The sequence below is a fragment of the Grampus griseus genome (genome assembly GCF_964374135.1).
Source record: "Grampus griseus genome assembly, chromosome: 3".
NCBI lineage: Eukaryota > Metazoa > Chordata > Mammalia > Artiodactyla > Delphinidae > Grampus > Grampus griseus.
In genome coordinates, this window is record NC_139019.1 from 56,285,202 (window position 1) to 56,304,886 (window position 19,685).

A 19,685-nucleotide genomic window follows, 5' to 3' on the forward strand; every position below is an offset into this window, starting at 1 on the left:
ATTCACCTCCATTCAGTATAACCATTAATTTACTGGAAAGCTCGAACTGGGTTTTATTCATGTAGTGCCCACAGCACCAGCACAGAGCCTTGCCCACGTGGTACAGCCAACAATGAGTAGCTGCTACGATTATTACTGCCTGGTCTTGGGAAAAGCAGCCAGTTTGGAGAAGCTGATTATCTCTTCATCGGCCCATCAGCCTAAGACCTTTGTTAGAAACAATTACGTCAGGCAGTAGTGACACTCAGGGCAGCCCATTTTTAAAAGTCTAGCAACAGGTTCTTTTTTTCTACCTTAAACAACTCACTTTGCAAACACTGAAAAAAAAAAAGTTTCTGTCGGGCTCAAAGGTTGTTCATGGCATAAAGCTAAATAACTATCATGGGATGATCTGGAAGTGAAATTTTAAGCTACATAAACATTGAGCCTGCTGTGAAAGGTCATTCTGACTTCCTTTGACCCTCTCATAACTGTGATCCTCAGCATTTTGGTTTGTGGCAAGAAAGCATTGCTTCTCTCCTCCTATCTAGATGGTTTATTGGTCTTGTTTCCTCTCATGGTTTCTAAGGAGGAATAAAGCCTTGACATCTGCTCCAAGCCCAAACTCTTCCTGCCTGATCTATAAATGCATATTTTGATGACATAAAGTTGATAGATTTGTAACAGCTACTGGACCAGAATATATAGAAACATCATCGTCTCTCTAGCTCGAGCTCATTGAAGCAAATACTCCCAAACACAGTATCTTCATAAAAGCCGCTGTCCTAACTGCCTGCCTGTGACTAAGGAAACGTAGATGAGGAATTACATATCTAGAATTGCCCTTTCTTCCTATTCCACATTTTCACTTATTCATAAATTTATCCCCCAAATGTCTATCAAGTTCCAACTATGTGACAAAAAGTGGTGCAGCAAGTGGTGCCTAACACAACAAGAGCACATTTGCTCTTTCCTATGTGACAAGAATGTGTTAAGGCATCACGTGCATTCACTCACGTGACCGTCACAGCACCCTATGAGGTAGGCTCTACCCTTTTCCCCATTTTGCCAATAAGGAAACTAGTACGCAAATAGGTGAAGCAGATTGCCCAATGTCACACAGGTCAGGAGGGAATCTTTAGGGAGACAGCTGTTAGACGAAGGAAGAAATTAAACAATAATGATGACTACTTCCAGACACTTTCTATCAAATATAGGTATAGGTAGCAGTTTAAGAGTAGAAAATCTCACTGCCACCAGAAGACCTAGATTATTCAAAATACCGCCCTGTAATTTATTAGTGAATACCAGCTTTGCTCTACAGACAGTGGTTCCCAGGTTTTTCAGCATGATGCCCTTTGTAAATTTCATAAATAAACACATTTTGCAAATCCCCAGAAAGTTTGAAAAAATACAAAATAACCAAAAGCTATTTTTAATTCAGCAACATTTGAAATTAATTTATATTTTATTAATTACCACTATATAACAAGATTTGAAAGCAGAGGTACGTGTACTTTCAAAACATTATTTAGTCAGTGTGCAAACAGTAGGTACTTGACATCCAAATACAGACCCCTTGACTCCTTGCAATAACTCCACAGGCCCTGGAGATTCACAGAACTTATGACTTCTGCCTATCTTCTCTGAGTCTCGGTTTACTCATCTCTAAAGTGGGGATAATAAGAGCTTTAATGTGAGACCAACAAGAATTTGGAGGGCTCTTGTCTGAGAGAGTATAAAAATAGTTAAAAACAGCCTCTGACAAATACAGTTCCAATGTCGTTAGGGAGAACAGACACACGTGAAAGAATTAGTAGGCAGGGCAACCCACTAAGCTAAACTATGCCTTCTGGAATCTAGTTCTAGAATGTGATCTGATAATATTTAAGTGTATGCAAAGAGGGTTCACTATCACCTTACACACAGAAGGAAAATTCAATTCACTTAAAAGCTGTCAAATATTTTTTATTGTTTTTGCTGGAGGGCTGCTATCCATGGCTGAGACACTTGAAGTTACAGGGGCGCACAGATACATCCCTTGCTGGGCTGCACTGAGACTGAAGCTGGGAAACACGGGCATATGCACGTCATGGTGATGGAAGGCTTTTGGTCTGGTTTGGTTTGGTTTGAAGCTGCAACTCATATTTATTAAATGACTACCATGGGGAGGAAGTTATACAATGGCCCTAATATTAATATTTAATGATATTTTGATCCAAATGTGATTTAAGGAACATTTTTCATGCAAATGGAAACTTGCTGCTTAACTTAACTGGCACAACCCCCCGCATAATGTCACAATCTTGCAATTTTCCAGCCTGCCTTTATCACGTTTTCAGGATATAATTGACTCCAGGGGATAGAATTGTGGAAGTAGTTTCCCTGAATGATACTAGCTTGGGGGCAGCAGAAATTACTCCAGTCTCTCCCTTTGTGTTGTTGGATTGGGGAAAAAAAAAAGCCTTTGAATCACCCCAGGACTCTCAGTTCATGGTGCTAATGAGTACACAGCTTGATGACTTAGATGCTCTTCCCCACTTCCCCAGGAAAGCTCCAGATCCCATGAGCAGGGAGACTTCAGATAAATAACTAAAAGGGCTAATATTTATTGAATATGACTATAAGGCAGGCACTGTGCTAAGCAGTTGCATGCATTATCACTCTTAATCCTCACAACAAACCCTAAGAGGATGGTGCTCTTTTATACCTGTCATGCAGATGAAGAAATTAAACTACTCATGAGCACACCGCTGGCAAGCAGGTGCGCGGGGACTTGATCTCAAGCAGCTGCCCCCAGAACATGGGTTGTAACCACTCCTCTATACTGCCTTGCCACTCCCCTCTCAAACTCGGCTTTCTGGGCTGCTTTCTCACCCTGGTTGACACCCATATTTTACACGTTGCCAAGGGAATGGGGACCCTACGATTTGAGAGTCAACTGAAGGAGGAGGAACAGAGCTTTTGGTTGTGACTTTGTATGTGGCATTTAGTGACATGCGGGCAGGGAAAGGACAAGAGGAATGTAGATGGATGTGAAATGATCATCCTTAAAGAAATTATCAGAGCATGGAACATAAAATCAGAAGCATTTTCATTATATATATGTACTGTACTTAATTGAGCCAATCCCTTATTGGACAATTATGCTATACCTAATCTGTTTTTTCTTTTTTCTTGTCTTGCATTGTAGGTATGTCTTTTTACATCTTACAGGTATATTTGTAATATAATTTCCAAGAGGAGTCACTTTTACATTTTGATAGACACTCACAAATTGCTCTCTATAGTAAAGTTTTACTAATTCACTATTCTACCATCGATATATGACAGTACTCTCCAGATCCCCAGAAACAAATATGTTAATAAATGTTTTATCTTTTGTTTCATCAAGTAGGTAAAAAATGTTATCTCATAGTTTTAATTTGCATCCATTTTTATGAAGTAGGTTGAGTATTTTTTACATGTTTAAGAACCAAATATATTTCATTTTATGTGAAATGTGTTTCATGTCATTTGTCCATTTTCTGGTCATATTAAGTTCTTTGTGATACATGTTTAAAATGTTTCCCCCAGCTTTTTGTTTGCCTTTTTCACCTTGCTTATTGAGTTTGGGCCCTACAGAAGCTTTTTAATTTTAATGCATAATAAATGTTAAGGCTTCTAGATAAAACTAGAAAGACTTTTCCTACCCTGAGATTCAAAAAAACTAAATCTGACATATTCCTATTATTTTTATGCTTTTATTTTTAACATTTTAAATCTTTGATCTATCTGGAATTTTAACTTAAGAAATAAGGAAGAGATATGTTTGTTTTTCCCCAATAGCTACCTAGGTATGCCAACACCATTAACTACATAATCCAACTTTCCTCTCTGATATGCAATGCTATTTTTGTCATATACTAAATTTCCATATGCTTTTGGGTTCACTGACTTGCCTTCTATTCATGTGTCAGCGAGCACACTCAAGCCTCTATCTCTGACTCCAAGTTTAGCCTTCTCTTCTGCATTACTTATATTTTCAAAACAACACACAATAAGTGAATGGAACCCTTTATGAATTTTTTGCAGTAACACTTAAGTCCTCTCTCCTTCTCCCCTACTGCCACTAGCTAACAAAATTCAAGCTTTTTTTTATTATATCTAAGAAAAATATAATTATGATAGTAAATCTGTTTGAAAGTATAGGGGACTAAGAATCAGGTACTACATTCTTGAGTCAAATAAACAGTTTGGGGCTAATCCACAGTTTCCTTCCATAAGAGCCAATGATTTTGGATAGTCTGTGTGTGTGTGCTTATACACACGTGTGTAAGGCACATGTGCCATGTACAGGAGAGATAGCACTTTATTAAGTAAACCAACTCCCCCTCCCCCAAAATCCATAGTGGTTGAAAAGCAAATAAATTTAGCACTTTATGTCCTAATCCTTCTGGGATAGGATCTGCTCACAGCAGATTGTCCTTCCTCACTGCAGGTACCGAATATGTGATGCCGAAATCCCTCTCCTAGGAGGCTCAGAAAGAGCCCAAGGAGCCAGGGTAAAGTATGGAATGTCTGAGCACTTAAAGGTTGTAAAGACAAACCAAAATGATGTAATATTGAGCTGCACCTTCTTTTCCAAACACTAGGCTCTCCACTCCTTCTCCAACATCCTCTTTAAGACTCACGACTCAGGCTACAGCTAGGAGATAAGAACTCTCCATCCCTGGGGATCCAGAGACAGGGGTTGGTGCTGATGTGACTGGGATGCAGGAGAGCTCTGGATGATGTTGGAGGAGACGCAGACTTGCTTGTTGCATTGCATACTGAATATCTCCTGAGTGTTAAGAAAGATGGTGCTTGCCCAACTCTTTTTTTTTTTTTCTGGCTGCGCTGCATGAGCGCGCAGAGTCCTAACCACTGGACCGCCAGGGAATTCCCCACAACTCTTAAAAAATCCGGTGGGAGGCAGGATTCTGGATATACCTAGGAGTAACCTTGTAGAGCTTTTTGCATATTCTTCACCCTAAGATTTCAAGTTCTAGTAGTTCAGGAACCCCACCTTGGTGGATTAGGTACGGTGCTCCTTCGCACCTTAAAAGTCTTCAATGTATACATTTTTCAGGATAATGCTGAAAGATCCCCTTTCGTACATTTTTTTAACTGAAAAAGCTATCTGGGGTGGAGGGGAGGGGAGGGAGCTCCACTATGCTGTGGGGAAGAAAACTGCCTGAATTAGAAAAACAGTAAGAGACAAGCAGTGGCTTTTGTGGTGGGTGTTCCATAAAACAACGTTGAAAACACAGAGTTCTTTCTCTCCCTGCACTTCCCGTGAGGAAGGCCAGAGGGCCTCCATTAAGGGGGAGAAGCCACCGTCTCCATCCAGGCAAAGGCCTTGTGTCCAGGCTGAAGCAAACCAGAGGTTATTCCGGTCCTCTCCCTCACTCTCTTCCGGCCCTGCTTCCTTTCCCCCACCCCTCCAACAATAGCCCCTCTTGATTTCTGTTCTAAGTGAGAACGGTGAGTCCCCAGTGCAAAGGAAGCTCTAAGGATTCTTTCGAACTGGGAAGAGTGAGGGGTGTGTACTGGCATCTGCTCCTTGGCGGTGATGCTGGGGACCCGCCCCCCAACCTTCTCCCAGAGGCAGGTAGCAGGGTTTCTTGTCCCCATTCTCCAGCATTCAAAGGGAGAAGCTGGCAGCGTACCTCTTCTTCCCAGAAGGGCTCTGAGATACTCTCTCATACTGTTGCTTTTAAATATTTTTTCAAACCGCTGAAAAAGCTGGACACCTTTTTGGAATGATGTTCCCAAAACTTGTCACTGCCCCTGCTGGGTCTTCCTTACCTTGAGCCAGTAGCCTGTGGGACAGTCAGAGCCTTAGGCCCCTCCCCAGATACATTAGAGCTGGGAAAGGCCTAGTAATCGGCCCCAGGTGATTCTGATGTTTGGTTCTCAAAAGACACTTGAAGAACAATACCCCAGACCTTTACTCTCTGAGATTATTAGGGTACCTTGGTACCGCGTTAACTTGCTAGGTGAGACCACAAAAATCATGCCTAATGCTGCTCAGAGGCTTGTCCAGTAACACCATTATCCAAGAGGGAGTTATGTTGTCCTGGACAAGTTCAAAGTTTACAAAAGGACTCTGTAGAACAGGGACCTACATTCTGAAATCAATCTGTGTATACAACAGATCCAAACCCTAAGGCAGTGTTGCTCAAACTTGAATGTGCTCCTGAATCATACGGAGATTATGTTAAAATGCTGATTCTGATTCAGGGGGTCTGGGGTGCAGCCTGAGATTCCGCTTTTCTAACAGACTCCCAGGTGATGCCATGCTGTTGGTTCTTGGACTACACTTGAGGAACACTGCCTTAAGGGATACTTAATTAAAAAATAATAATTATTAGCTGCTTCCTCCTTAATGAGAAACCTGAAAACAAGGAACATCAATTCAGTGACCTTGAGTAAATCACTTAACTTTTTCTAGCCTATCTGTTAAACAAGGTGGTTGCCTTTCCTCATCTCTGAAATGGGGAGAATAAAGCACCTATTTCTTAGAATGGGAGGGTTAAGTGAAATAATGTATGTAAAGTTCTTGGCGGTCCCCAAACTTCGTCATGACTCCTCCAAATGTTGCGAGTGGTGGTGATCCTGTGGTTATCTCATTCTCCCATTAATACCAGTGGCCGTCACAGAATGAGGTCAAAGCGGGGCCGTAGCAGATGATAGGAAAATTGGAGAAGGGGTCAGAATTCCTTTGTGTGGCCCTGGTATTTGGCACTAAAGAGACAGGCTTTATCAATGTGAACAAAGAGAGGTTTTTCCGTTCCTACTATGGATAATGGAAACCTAAGACCCCAATGTTGTTATATTCATACTTATATTTACCACTTTAAATTTGCCAAATAAGTGCGAAACTGCCTCAATCCAGGATTTGCTCATTTTGGCTGTCTCCAGTGCCTAATTATATAAAGGAAAAGGTATTGTGTGCCACAAGGATATCACATTTCCCTCCCTGAATTCACTCCTTCGTGTTTGTGTAAACTCAGTGGCATCCCTTTAACTTGGATTTACAGCCCTGCCTATAAAAAACCTGAGAGCACTGAGCATTTCCTACAAGGCTAAATCCTGGCTCACAACTCTTTTAGTCAAGGAGAAACAAATGACCACTCTCTCTCTGTCTCTCTCTCTCGCCAAAAACAATGTGCTAACCCATCATCTGCCCAGAAAACGAATGGAAAATGAAATGCAACCAAAGTCTTTTCTGTGTATCTGATATATGTTTATCTCCCAGAAGCAAGTGGGTGGGTTCCTTGCCAAGATGACACATTAATATACATGTAACAGCCCCATGCATGTAATGGTGGAACAAGCCATAACTCCAGTCAATTCAGGTGGGAATAAACATGTCAAGCTGGCAGTTTGGCACTGTCCAGAACCCCAGAAACTTTTGACTAATTTTCAACTTACTAACTGCTGTATTTAGCATTATATTAAGATAGCATATTTCACTCTACAGCCCACTTATTTATTGTCATCTAGTCCACAAATATTTATTGTGCATCTATCTTATGCCATGCACTATTCTAGGCCCTAGGCGTATAGCAGTGAATGAACAAAGGCCCTGTCCTCATGGTGCTTACTGTCTAGTGAATTTACATATTATACATAACTTCTGATGAAGACATGTTCTTATTCTTTTATCTATATGTCATTGTTTTATCTAAATGTATTTGATATTTGAATGGTTAAAAAGAACAGCCATCATTAGGCTAGCTGTTTCTGAGAGTGCACATCAAAATATTTGCTGCCTCTCTGCTTCTGTCAGGTGGAGACCTGTGTCCACTGCTGCTCTACTTATTAGCCATATAAACATGTGAGAAAAATATTCAAGAGATTTGGGTAGAAATGAAATTAGGGAAATCAGAAATTTTTCTCTAAGCTACAGATTTTTCTTATGATTAAAGCAGATTTAACAGGACTTGTGGGTGCCAGTTTTTCAAACACCATTATCAATCTTTTGCCTTTCCATGTCAGTATTAACTTAGGGACAAGGATCTAACTTCTAAAATAGGCTCAGCACAACACACACTGTAAAAAGGTAAAAACAAAACCAAAAAACTTATGAGATTGAATCTACAAATATTTTTTTAAAGTGAACAGAAAAAAATAGTATCTGTGTTTTCCTTGATTAAAGAACGAATGCATTTGTATCTTAATGTAAGATGCAAATAATATATAAATGCATAAATCGAAGAGTGCTATTCATACAGAATTACAATATTTATAATTCTAAGTAATTGCCCTTTTATGATACATATGTTGTTATAGAACATTCATCAATCTCATCCGACTGGTTGCATATTCCTTACTCCATAATGCTAACAGCTTCTAGAATAACAATTGATACGTCCAAACTAATTTCTGGAGAGAACATCAAATGCCGAATAGGAATTATGCTTAAAAGTATGGCTCTTAAAACATACGTTTTAGTTTAATGTCAATGCAATCCTGAAGAAGACAGAGCAAGACAGTGACCATCTGTTTTAGAGAATCACAGGATGTCAGCAGAAGAATCTCATAGATCGTCTAGTGCAGTGGGCAGGGGAGAAGAGTGTAAACAAGGCCCAGGTGAATTCTGATACGCACTCACACAGACCACTTTGAGAGTCACTGATTTGGTCCAACCTCATCATTTTACAGAGAAAACTGAGGTCCAAGCAAGTGAAGAAACCTATCAGGTCACACGTATAGGGGGCAGCAGAGGTTGGACAAAACAGAGCAGAAGTGTTCTCACTCCCAAACTGGTCTTTGTTCCCCTGCTCTAAGCCACCTTAGAAGACACATTTTTTGCACATTAGGGTAGAAAACCCCAGCTTCAATTTGCTCTCTGAGGGTTAAGTTGTCCAAACAAGTCTCTATTGTATCAGAGCCTCTTATTCTAACAAAAGAACCTCAAAGTTTCGGGTTATTGGTGGTAGATTTCGGTTGTTGCTCTGGTTGTGTGTTTTGCTTTTGGAAGATGGAGAGGGAAGTTTAACTAAGACCTAAGTTAAAGTATCATTATTACTTAACAGACTAACCAGGATGTAGGTTTTAAAGGTTAGAGTGAGAGAAAAATAGCAGTTGGATCTCACACACACACACACACACACACACACACACACACACACACACACACAAAGTGGTGATACTGGTATTCTATTCATCAGTGATAAAGTAAGTGGCTTGCTGCTAAAATATTTGAGGAGAGGGATCTGTTAGCCTTCACTGTCGGGAGAACATGTCACTTCAAGTCCTCTTCTCTTTGGCTGAGTCACTGCCACCATGGTCTCCAAAAAGAAAGCCTCCAGCCCTCCACTGCTAGGGAAAAGGTCACCAAGAGCACAGAGCTCGAGAGCTTGGGGAAGTGGGTGAAAGGGAGAATGAAACATCTACAATATCATGTAGTCTCTTCAAACATTCATCTAAGTTCAAGACTTTTATCCCAAGACAAACTCTTCCTTACTCGCCCCTCTATTGAACACAGCTGGCATTTTAATGAGGCTAAATCTGGCGTTTCTGCCATTAGTGAAGATGAACATCAAAATATTAAGCTCTGCTTTCCTTTGTTTTAAAAGAATTGAGCTTCACTCAATGTGTGCCCAACTCCAAAGCTATGAGGCATGATTTTTGTTCTGACAGACCCTTGGTACAGTATTGATCAAGGATAATGTCACAAATTATGGGGATATAGTCTACTCCCTACATTCCAAAGAGACAGTACCCTTAAGTATTAACATAAAAAAATTACAACTGACATTGGTTGACTCCTATTACTTGCCATGCTTTGTGTTAATCGTGTTACATAAATAATCTTATTTAATCCTCACAACAACTCTATTATAACGTAGATGCAATTTTACATTAGGGGAAACTGAGGCTTAGAGAGGTTAATTACCTGGCCGAAGTAAGTGTCACACAGTAAGCAACAAAGCTGGAATTCAAACCCAGATTTGTATAACAACAAAGCCTGTGCTTTTGATGTTCTGCTTGCTCTCATTTGATTCACGTCCCAGCACACAGACCTATAGGACACATCCTAACGTAATTTAACATTTATGTGACAAATTTATAATTTAGTTATATGTACAGTTTGGGCACAAATTAATTAACACAACCTCTGTGTGTCAAATTATGGCTCATTCCAAGCTGGAGTTCCCCTAATGTTACCACAGAAGAGTCTCTGATGACCCCAAAGAAGAATCACACACTGGAAGTTTCCACAAATGCCAAGTCACTCCTTGGAGGTGAGTGAAGACAAATTGGTAGCAAGTAGCCTAAACGAGTCAATGGCTTTCTTCTTTAGGGAGCTGATTTTCCCCCCAGTATCCAACAAATATTCTCATGGCAATGACTTAACGACTCAAATGGAAATACTGAATACATACTTTTTTCTTTTAAAGAAAAGAATCTATCCTGAGCTCCTTAATCTTGGGCCATAGTGGAGACACACGCTCGAGGCTGTTTTCTGCGCCATTGGCATACCCACCTTTTGCCTTACTTGTCTTTGGTCAGTGTGACTCTGCTGTCCTTTTTCTCATACTGTGTTGCATCTGATGCTTTTATTCAATAACCCGAACGAGAGAGTGTTCTCTGATGTTGTTCTAATTGGATGTAAAATCAAATACATTATCAAGGAAAAATGAAACTGAAAGAAGCAAGAAAACTCGCAGCCCTAAGTTTTCTACTGGGGTCACATTTGCTGATAAAAGATGCAAAATAAAAGAAGTGCCCAAGCTGATCAGTCCCGGCTCCCTTTTGACCTGAAGATCTATGCGATGGGGTGGCTGGGTAAGTGGTAGGGGAGCTGGAGAACACTTTCAACTGTTATTAGCATGATTTTGCCTCCTCAGCAGGCAAACGCTAATCACATCTCTTTTCCATTGCTCGTTTTATAGTGCTCCTAAGGAAAGCCTCTTGAAAAAAAGGAGAAGAAAAAAGAGGTCTGACTAATGGAACAAAACCCACATAACAGTCCAGTTCTATCATATTTTCTTATTCTTATTAAGATGATGGCTCGGTTTCGAATAAAGATTAATTACTTGATTGTGGTTAATGCATAGTCTGGCCAAGTTAATTTATAAATGAGAGAACAGCTATTTTTATCACACTCTTCACATCCCAGATGACTTCAATCAGTAAATTTCATAGAAATGAATATATGAAAAAACCTCTGCCTGTCCTTTGTCTTTCACCCATTCAACACCTCTCTGAGTTGAATGATTAATATTAGTAAATATACACGGTCTTTCAGAGTGACCTTGCTGGCCTGTTTCTGACGATGTGATCTTGGCTTCCTTGTGGCTTGCCATGATGAGTTCTTCAAAACATTATACTTTCCGCCGAATTTAATTGAAGTAAGTTAGACTTTTAAAAACTAGTTGTGTGTGTAATCTTGACTAGTTTGCTGTATTCTATTTGGTGCTTTGAAAGCCAGGCGCGGGGTAAGTATTTTTCAACATTTAGCTTGGTTTTTCACTCCTGATCACAAGAGATCAATCTCAATCTTCCTGTTAGTGGCATGTTGTTTTCCAAAACTAAAGCTACATGCCCCAAAATCTTTGACTTCTTTTGTGTGGCAGATGACATCTTCCACTGACAGTGGATAATAAATTTACATTCAACCCACATGTGGAACCTGAACACATAAGCCCCCCCGCCATGAAGTACAATTCGAAGTGACATTCCCTTCTTTTTTTCCTCCTACCTCAGTGATGCAGAATAACAATCATAAATTAACAGTTCTCTTTGCGGGGGATGCTGAATGAAAAGAAAGGAACAAGAGAAGGCACCTCAATCTAGACAATGGGTAACAAAATCCCCACAGCAAACCTCAGTTCTTAGCAGACACCCTGATAAGGTTCTCAGGACACAGCGCTGAGGAAGAGTGAATTCCCCAGTGAGACACATCACATACTCCAGTGGCTCCTGGTTAACCCGGCCATCTTATCTGTGCCAAAATTCAGATTTAGCACAATGTCCTCCTTAGCCCAATGCAATTCTATGCCCAGTTCTGCCAGCCTCAGCTCTGCAAAACATCAGTATTCTCTTAAAAAAATATATAAGCTTAAATGCTGGGCCATCCTTCAGTTGTACGCTTTGATTAAGGATTACACCCAGTAAAGCATTTTCTGTTGAAGATGCCCACAGCAATATTCATCCCAGGGACAGTGAAATGGAGGTAGAAAGGATTGCATGGGTAACTTACCAGCTCCTGAGTCTCAATGGCTGCAGCAGCCCCCGTGCTTTACCTGATCCCTTGCCTCTCTGTCTCTCTCCCTCTTTCTCTCCCTCCTTGTCTTGTGTACAGATTGCAGGGAACTTAAAGAACTCGCAGGGACAGTGTTCAAATGACTTAAGAAAGAGAACAGGAACAATACTTCGTTCTCTTTTTCTCAGATGAGTACCTTCGGGAAGAAGGAAGGAAGGGAGGGGAGAGGGAGGAAGTCAACAACCCTTTGCTTTCCTGAAAAAAAATAAGGAAACAGAAGATAGACATCTCATTTTCTCTTAAACAAAATGTTGGAAGGGGCAAAAAAAAAAAAAAAAAAAAAAAAACTTTGAAAAAAGGAATTCCTCAAATATGCTCTCTGCCCTGGGAGCTTTAAAGAGATGAAAAGCCTTACTGGCTTGGCCTGTCCAAACAAATGGTGTTCCAGAAAGTCAGGCTCTCCTGAGCTTGCAGCCTCTGGTATCTAGTTTGCAGAACTGACACAGCCAAAGGGGAACAAATCATGTCTTGTCCACTCTGAGCAAGGGAAAGTTTGGTCTGTCATGCTAACTGAGGCAAAGTGGCAGCCTGTGAGGCCAGGCAGCGTGCAGGTCAGCCAGAATGCATGGTTCTTCCTAGGCTCTTTGAAACACCAGTGTTGCTGCAGTTCTTCAGCCTGACTCTAGAGCCTTATAGTTCTTCCCAGATCAAATAACAGATTTATGCACTGGTCCCTGCCACGGACCAAGACAATAGACTACAGCAAGCTTCCATCTCTGCTGGTGGATGAAAAAGAAAGAAAGAAAAAAAAACAACTTGCCACACTGCTGTTGGACATAGTTATCTCAGAACTGTTGTTTACATAGTCCTATCCTTTACATTCTTAATGTTTCTTGGATTTGGTCTCCTCTGGAAAAACTGGAAGGTGATTTCTAATTTGTTTTCTAATATTGCACAGGTCTTAGATAAGTCAGCCACAGTTTGTGGGGGTTTTCAGCAATATGTAGATTTTTTAACATTTATTTTTTTATTTTATTTATTTTTTAACATCTTTATTGGAGTATAATTGCTTTACAGTTAGTTTCTGCTTTATAACAAAGTGAATCAGCTATACATATACATACATCTCCATATCTCCTCCCTCTTGCGTCTCCCTCCCTCCCACCCTCCCTATCCCACCCCTCTAGGTGGACACAAAGCACTGAGCTGATCTCCCTGTGCTATGAGCCACAGTGTTTGAAAACGGATAGGGAGGTTGAATACAAAGAGCTAGAAAATGGAGGGAATATCCTTTACCAAGTTAGGGGCCCTAGGAGTTCAGTGGGCAGGCATGAGCTCTGTTTAGGGTTTGTTTCGCTTAGGAATAAGCATGGTTTAAAATTCTCTGATTTGTGTTGTTGTGTCTTATGCCCTTCATTCATCTGGTTAAGACCATTTTTCACCACGAACAGGAACCAGCAGTTATGCAGATCTTTGTGGCAGCAAAAGAAGAAACAACTTTAAGTACTTCCTTATTTCAACCAATTATGAAAAAATGGGGTGGAGAGTCACACCTGAGCACGAGGTGCAAGTCAAGGGAGTTCTGGAAAAGAATGATTCTGATTCAGTCTCTCTGTAAGACTGTTATGGGATTCAATGGACTATGAGATCATTCATTTATCCAGTTTTCTTCCACCAGTAGTTATCTATCAATTTATCTCTCTACCTGAATATGTGTGTGTATGCATATGTATGTGTCTGTGTGTGTATCATAGAGAATATAATGTCATTCGGTAAGTTTGTAAGAGCCAGAACAGTCTTACTCTTTGCATTCCCGTGGCACCAATACTGGCGCAACACATGGCATTGGATTTCTGCCATGGGTGATCCAACCCCATCTACAGATGAAAAAACTAACGCCCAGAGAAGACTCTGTACTGTTTGCCCGAAGTCACACACACAGTGACTAAAACCAAAATGCTCATCTCTCTCCTGATTCAGCTCCGGTGCTCTTTGCCCTCTGCTGGCCTTCCTCTATATCCTGCCTTTGTAGAAATGGAAAAGAACACGAAAATGAAAATCTGTGAAAGCAAGAGAACACCATAAAAGAATGGCTTCGGGGAGGGATAGGAATCGATTCTTGTAGAACAACAGCGATACTGGGGGCAAACCTTTGAGTAACTGCGAGGTTTAAGAAGCGCTCTGCTGAAATGTACAATAAAAAGTGGAAGTAGGTGGGAGGGAGGTGAGGGTGAGTGAGGAGAAGGGGGGAAATGCTGGGCTGGGTGTCTGAGGCACCAGTCAGCGGAGGCAAAGAGGGGACGTGAAGACCAAAGAAGACCGGGCTGCAAACGTGTCTGATCACCTGGAGAAGCGATGACAGCAACACGCAGCCCTTTCCTTGTTCGTATTCCTCTTGCAGCCTCGGGGCAGAGCCAGGGCTGAGCCCCAGGAGCCCAGTCAGAATCCAGAGGATTTCCCTTTCAAGTCTGCAGAATGTGGGGACTGTCACGTTGAGGCGTGTTGTTTTCTCCAAGCCAGCGGACCCGCCCAAGGACAGCCTGGATGGGGACATGTGCCATCCGAGCTGGACGGCTTTGATGTCGTGGAGCTGCATCCAGCTGGGAGCTTGTGACTTCACCTCTGGAAAAGCTGGAAGGTGATTTCTAGTGTTTTCAAAATACTGGGAAGCAGCATGGGTCTTAGGTAAGTCAGCCACGGTTTTTCAAAAGGGATTCTCAGCCCTGCCTGTGCCCAGCTGTTCCATTCACAGAGCTCGTTGTAACCCTCCTGTGAGATGCATAGAATGGGCTTCTCCCTCTTTCCCTGCTCTGCCAATCATAAGAAGATGATCCCCTACTACCTGTAAAATCACCCACTGGGTGTCTAGAAGCTGAAATTCCTAAGTCCCTCCCATCAGGTTTCACGGGAGAGATTTCTCATCAGGTCACTCAGGCTGGTGAAGCTTCCTCTCCAGCCATCTCAGGATTTATTCAGATTCTGAAGGAAAGTGAAGGGAATGGATGTTTGTACTGCAGACAACTGAGGAAAGGCTCGTGTAGAACTGGACTATGGCCGGGCCTCTGACCCAACGGGTGAGCTCCACATTGCACTCGATATTATAGAGATCATTTGATTAGAAAGAGAGGGCTACAAGATCAGGGGACAAGGAGAAACACCAAGGTTAAAATTCAGTGAGGCAAAAGCAGTGACCCAAGACTCAGAACCAGCACTGCAGAAACATTAGCTCTACTCAGAACGCTTCCCACTTCTGAAGCGTCCTGACTGGTACGTCTCCCACTTCTGAATATCCAGAGCTCTAGGGCTATGTGTTCACCCAGGACTAATTTGACGCCTGGCCATGGAGGGCGGGGAAGTGAAGAACGAATTGAAATATAACATATGTTTAGAGCAGTGCACAAAAAAGTAAGTGCATACATCAGTGAATTTTTATAAAACCAACACATCTGAATAACAGAAACCTAAGAGGAGACACCCTGTGGCCCTCCAGCCTTCTACCTCTCCTCAAGGGTCACATGGCCCTAAATTCTCGAACCTGACGTAGATGATATTACCTGGTTTACATAACAAATGGCACCAAATTGTACTTTCTGTTTTGTGTTATATTTGTAAGATTCGTCCCTACTGTTGAGTGTACTTATGGCTCAATCACTGTCATCGCTGGAGAATACTTCATTCTGTGACTGTACCACAATTTACATATCCACTCTACTGAAGATGATATTTGGGTTGTTTCTATTTCGGGGCCATTAACAACAGGCTGCCAGGAATATTCCTGTCGCTGCCAGATGTCTTTTTAAAGCCTGGTGCAGGACTCCCCTCTCTCCAGGAAGATTGTCCACTCCAGTGATTCACAACCTTTTGTTTGGTTTCTTTGCACCTACTTCCTCTCACATGGGACGCATGGCATAGTTTTTTTTTCTTTAATTCAAGTGGATTTGGTTTGAAGACATGGTGATGGCTTTGGAGACCCTGGCAGAGTTCCTGAGTCGTTTCAGAACGGATTGGGAGCCACGGCTCTCACTTCCTGCTATGACCTGGAGATGCTGGTCCCTGCTGCTCTGAGTCACTCTCCATGGACTCGCCAACTCCCTTCCAGACTCTGTGCCAGTTGGGTCTCCCCTCCCTCGTGTAGGCTTCTCACGCATTAGACTAACGTGCAAGGAGAGGGCCAAGTCCTGAGCCTGAAACAGCTTTGAAACTTCCTTTGTTTCTTTGATTTATTCTCTTCATCTTGCCAGGCCCTAATATCCTCCAAGTCCCAACTCCCAAAACGTGAGAACATTCATTTCTTTCTTTCTTTTTAGTTTTTTTTTTTAGCATGAAAAAACGATATGAAGGATTATAAACAAGTTACTAAAGAAAGCCTGTTTTATGCATCTAGTTTCCTCATCTGACAAGTGGGGATAATAACATAACATCTATTTTTCATATTCTTAGGAGTAAAGAGGAAGAGGAGCTAAAATCTTTCATACACTTACCATGTGTGAGGCACTGTTCTAAACATACTACACGTCACAACTTATTTAATCGTCACCACAGTCCTCTGAAGTAGGTGCTATTGTTGCCCTTTATCTCCTCCTCTTTTTTAACAGATGAGGAAACTGAAGCATGGAGACGTTACACTACTTCCCAGTATCACACAATCAGTAAGATTCCAAACCCAGGGAATTCTAGCTCAGAGCTCTATTTCAACCAAAAGCTAACAAACACTGCCTGTCGCACAGTAAAAACTGGTCCCTAGAATTGGAGAACATGCTGTATAATATAAAAGGTAAAAGTGTACAGCACAGAGGCGCATTCTGCAACCATTTAGTGAGCATGTCTCATGGACCAGACGGCTCCATGCTAGGAGTGGGCAAGGCACTTATGAATTTTACTTCCTGGCAGAGAGAGACACTTTCAATTAAATAAATCATGCTTGGGTATCTGAACAATTACAATTGCAGTCACTGCTCTGAGAAGGAAACCTAAGAGTTAGGAGAGCATATAGTCAGGTACCAAATCTGTACAAAAGGTCAGGGAAAGTCTTCTTAAGAAAATGAAACATAAACTGAGACCTGAAGAATGAGCAGGCATGTGCCAGGCAAGGAGGGGAGGCAGCAGCTCCTGCAACGGGCAGCTGGGGGGTCCGAGTTCAGATTCTGAACTTGATCCTAAGATGGTTGGGAAATCATTAAAGATTTTACACAGAAGAAGGACATGATCAGATTTGCATTTCAGAAAGCCTGTGTTGCTCACTGTGCAAAGAATGGCTTGTGGAGGGGCAAGAGTGGAAGCAGATGAAGAGTTGTAAAGTCTAGCCTAAATCTGGTTGTGTCGAGAAGGGCCGTCAGGAGCTGCAGGTGGACGTGTTGGTGCCTAGAGAGGTCGTGGGTGGTAAAGTCTGAGCGCCACCCTCATACACTGTGTGGCAAGGGTTTACTGGAGAGTGAATATAGGCAGTGCCTGGCACGCAAACAGCTGGCTCATGAAAGATTCACACTTTTGAACAGCAGCACCTTCTACCATGTACCCACCCCCACCCCCAATCTCCAGAGATTCCAAACCTGAGTACCTACCTGCCTTTGCTCCACCCTAGCCTCTTGGTCGGCTTGCCTTACTGTCACCGTCCTCACGTGTATCCTGTGCCTGCATTTCTTAATACTCACCCAACAGAGCTCCCTTTTCTCCAGCACACACCCATGCTGCTCCTGAAAAGCTGGTAGCGTTCTCAAAGCTGGCCCAGGAGGGATGAGTCTGAGGGATAGAGCGGAACTCAGGGTTTGAACTAGTAGGGTTGGGGAAAATGTACTCTAGGTATTCCATGTTAGGACCCGGGCTGAAATTCTCTAAGGAAAGTCTGTTAGATGTGGTAGATGGATAGGGTTATGATTTAGTTACAGGACTAAATCTTAAGAACTGGCCTGTGGACTTAATCACCAAGGAACACATGGTTTCTACAGGAAAATGTATTCTGAGCTCCAAATATCTGATAGAAGCAAATGAGGATTTTTAAGTTGGGGAATGGCAGTAGTTGTATTAAAAAGCACCTGTGGGTTTCTTGTCAGGCCAGAGGTGAGCAAGCATCCTCCTCCAGTACTCACTTCCATTATTCAGTAGGGCTCATTTTTCCACAGTCTTCCTCCAGAGTGGTCATAAAGGCCTTTTCTTCTACTTACAGGCTCTCTCCAAGCACCCTAAGACCCTATGTTTCAGTGACACACAAGAGGCAAGAAATAACTTTATTTTTATACATTACATGAAGTGTGATTAAAGTTCCCCCTCCTTGGTAAAGTTGGCTAACAGTTCTATATCATTATTTTTCATGACTCTCACACTCTTCCTTAGGTTGTACCAGACCCAGGACTTTCACAGCCCTAAGAAAATAGCACTGAGGCTTGATCCATGTTGGCTGATTCATGGTCCCCTCAGAGGTGGCTGGCTCTGCTCGTGCCTCTACACCCTCAGTGCCAAGTGCAGTCACAGGAACGTCCACCCAAACTTCCAAGGCCATATTGACCAGATCTCTATGGTTATCCTTGTCATCTTTACAACCCTACATAGATGAGACCCAAGGTTGCTGCAACCTGTCTTCTTTCCTAATCTTCTCGGATCCAACTCACACCAGGGGTCAAGCTACCCCCTTCTTCAACCCCATTGCCACACGTTTCAGCCTCCTTGGACCTAGACCAGGGGTAAACTCAAATGTTAAATGAACCAAGCAGGTTCATTTAACCAGTGCCCCATGTGAAATGCAACAGGGTGTGGTGGGGATCAAGGCAAATCGAAGAGTTCATATCCCACCTAGAGTTGTTTGTGACCATGTGAGAACATAGGCCTAGTGTGACCCAGACCATCTTATTTTTTAAAAAATAAGCTGAACATCTGAACTTCTAACGTGGAATTTCTTGATTTTAAAATTTTAGAATTGAAAAGAGACTATTTTTAAAAGAAATTAAGGAATTATTATTCATCATTTGGGGTGTGATAATGGTGTGGTGGTTTGCTTTTTAAATATACAGTGAAGTATTCACAAATGAAATGTGATTTGTTTAAGACTCTACATGAAAAAGTAAAATTTAAATCTGAAGGGAGTCTAAATTTGACGGTTTTAAACTATGCCCACAGATTCCTTACTCTTCTCTTTGAAAGACAGAGTCTAATTCTAACCACGTAGACTTCGTGATTTGTTCCCGACACTAGAATAAGGCAGAAGTGATGTGGAGTGACTTAGGAGACCAGGGCACAAAAGGCACTAAGGCTTTCTTTTCCCTCACTCTCAGATTACTTGCTCTGGGGGAGGTCAGCTGCCATGCCATGAAGACCCTTAAGCAACCTGTGGAAAGGGCCACATGGACAGGGACGGAGGCCTCCTGCTGTGATCTCAGCAATGGATCATCCAGTCCAATCGAGCCTTCAGATGACTGAAGGCCCTGCCACATTCCGACGGCAACCTCACCAGAGATCCTAAGCCAAACCACCT

The 19,685-nt window shown here is 42.0% G+C and overlaps 1 protein-coding gene across 1 annotated transcript in view; it reads right to left on the minus strand.

The window, feature by feature from the left end:
* ZNF366 (zinc finger protein 366) overlaps positions 1-12,351 on the minus strand; it is a 64,517-nt gene extending 52,166 nt beyond the window's left edge. The window contains exon 1 of the mRNA XM_082652430.1: positions 12,218-12,351. The gene's annotated coding sequence lies outside the window, so the exon portion shown is untranslated. The remainder of the gene's footprint in view (positions 1-12,217) is intronic.
* Positions 12,352-19,685: the final 7,334 nt, after the last annotated feature.